The sequence below is a fragment of the Seriola lalandi genome, unplaced genomic scaffold, assembly GCF_002814215.2.
Source record: "Seriola lalandi dorsalis isolate HSWRI2012SDOR001 ecotype SW California unplaced genomic scaffold, Sedor1 jcf7180002034782, whole genome shotgun sequence".
NCBI lineage: Eukaryota > Metazoa > Chordata > Actinopteri > Carangiformes > Carangidae > Seriola > Seriola lalandi.
Genome location: NW_019505358.1, coordinates 1 through 2,763, shown reverse-complemented (window position 1 = coordinate 2,763; position 2,763 = coordinate 1). Strand labels below are relative to the sequence as shown.

Genomic DNA, 2,763 nt, shown 5'->3' with positions numbered 1-2,763 from the left:
TGACAGGGCTTTACACTTTATCACAGACATCTTCTTGAATGCTGAGGTTCTACCTCATTTTACTCTTTGTACCTTGGCATTATGACATCTTGGTGGCTCAGTCCTTTGCACATGAAGACTAGTCATCAAACATTTAAACTGGGATTCTTCTGCACTTAACCTGTCCTGTCTGACCTTTTGTCTCCCATTGTTAGACAACACACAATTAGTCTGACACTGGAAATATGAAGGATTCCAAATTTGAGCCATATGTGACTTGTGTTTAACGCAACCTTAAGTTGGTTCTTTTGTAACAGGTGGCATGTGTATGTACAGGTGCATCTCAATAAATCAGAATATCATGGAAAACTTCATTTAATTCAAAAAGTGAAACTTTATCTTATCTAGATTCATTAGTGAAATATATTTTTAATTTGATTATGGCTTACCGCTAATGAGAACCCAAAATTTAGTATATTAGAATATTGTGAAAGTTCAATAGTGTAGACTCATGGTGTCAATCTAACTCAAAACACCTGCAAAGGTTTCCTGAGCCTTTAAATGGTCTCTGCCTGGTTCAGTAGGCTACACAATCATGGAGAAGACTGCTGACTTGACATTTGTCCAGGAGACAGTCATTGACACCCTCCACAAGGAGGGTAAGCCACAAAAGGTCACTGCTAAAGAAGCTGGCTGTTCAGAGTGCTGTATCCAAGCATATTCATAGAAGGTTGAGTGGAATGAAAAAGTGTGGTACAAAAAGGTGCACAAGTAACAAGGATAACCGCAGCCTTGAGGATTGTGACGCAAAGGCAATTCAAGAATTTGGGGGAGATTCAGATGGAGTGGACTGAGGCTGGAGTCAGTGCATCAAGAGCCACCATGCACAGACGTATCCAGGACATGGGCTACAACTGTCGCATTCCTCGTGTCAAGCCACTCCTGAACCAGAGACAACGTCAGAAGCATCTTACCTGGGCTAAGGAGAAAAAGGACTGGACTGTTGCTCAATGGTCCAAAGTCCTCTTTTCAAATGAAGGTAAATTTTGCATTTCATTTGGAAAATGATTCCCTGTTTTTGAACGTATGTGTTTGCGTTATATTTTTCATAATTCCTTTTATATATGAAACTAATTCATCATGTACAACTGCAGCAGCCGGTTTTAAAGTGCAGTAAAATACAGTACATTATGTCCATGTTGTTGTCAGAGAGAGGAGATAACTGAGGACAGAATCCAACGACTCGGAGCCAGATTCTTACCTGCTCGTGACGCCGCAGCTGACGGACGTCTGCAGATCCAAGAGGTACGATCACCTCCTGTTTTTACAGGAGATGACACATCAACACGTTTTCAGCATACAATCCTCAGAAATGTCGGGTCATGTCAGCTCAGCCGTCCGCAGGATTAAGATACAGCACAAAATACAGTGAAGTCAGCATAAAGTTCTGACCTCTGCAGGTTTTGATTCTGGTCCCGAACAGGCAGTGAGTGTTGAAATCAGGGGTTGGCTCAGTTGTTGGTGTAGATCTATAATCATTTTCACTCCTGTAGATTGTGATCTACTGAGTTATTTTGCATTTAAAACAAAATTTGACATTTAACAACAGCTTTACATAAGGAGATGAGGAATCAGATGTTATTTAAAACTGAGGTGTCATGTAAAAAAATGGCAACAGCATCCTCAGTTACAGCAGATGTAAATCCTCTCTCTCCAGCTGGCCACCATGATGCTGCCAGAGGAAGAAAACTTCCTGCTTCTGTTTCGCAGGGAGACGCCGCTGGACAACAGCGTGGAGTTCATGAGGGTGAGGGCAAGAGGCTGAGTAGAGGACAGTGGACATCCAGTGAGTGTCTGGTGGATGCGTCCAACATTGCAAAAGAAAACACTGCATGAGTTTTCTTTTAGCACCTCCTTCAGGACAAACATTACTCCTTTAAGAGAAAAGTATAAATTTCCAAAATCTAAATAATGAAGGGTGGAATGGACAGGTCGACTCAGTCTTTAGTTTTGGGGTGTTTATTGAATTTCTCAATGACTTTTCTGTGTTGTGTGCAGATCTGGAGGAACTACGACACAGACAGCAGCGGCTACATCTCAGCCGTCGAGCTCAAGGTAACAGAGGGAGAAGCTCACATCAAACCACATCAGTTGTTATCAAGGGTCTGTTTTTTCTGACACCTGTGAACACACACAGCAGTCATTAGACCAGAGAGCGATAGACCACATCATGGTGGTGATCTGGATCTGCGGTTTCCACACTCTTTATTTCCTTTTGTTGTCTTCAATATAAACAATAATCCTTCTCCAGGGCTTCACAGTGATGCGCTGCATCTTACTCTTTAAGTTAAAGGGTTTCTTCTCCTTTGATATTTTTATGTTCATGAAGTAAAAATACAAAATATTGATGTTTATAGCTTCATAAGATCATCATCATTTACTTCATATTTCAGTTTCAGATCCTCATAAATGAAATCTATAAGGTGATCAATAAAGTTTTGATGGTATTTGACATTATTTTTGATATTGTGTGGATATAAAATGCTGAAAATAACTGGCGGTTTTGTCTCCAAGTACTGGATCAAATGTGACTCATCCCTCAGTGAGTGCTCTCAGGTCAGGATGTTGGGCTTCCTCTTCCTCTGTGCTGTCAGTCCCAGGAGAGATTCCTTCAGCAGTCTTGGGTTAATTTGTGGTAAATGTTCTTATTCCTGTGTCTTTTTTGGTCCTTCAGGGCTTCCTTCAGGACCTGTTCCTCCAACACAGGAGGTCCGTCACGCCTGA

The 2,763-nt window shown here is 41.4% G+C and overlaps 1 long non-coding RNA gene across 1 annotated transcript; it reads left to right on the top strand.

Moving 5' to 3' along the window:
* Positions 1-1,192: 1,192 nt before the first annotated feature.
* On the top strand, positions 1,193-2,763 carry LOC111647229 (uncharacterized). The gene is made up of 4 exons (XR_002760020.2): positions 1,193-1,284; positions 1,697-1,786; positions 2,038-2,094; positions 2,714-2,763. It is a non-coding gene; the product is annotated as an uncharacterized LOC111647229 (long non-coding RNA).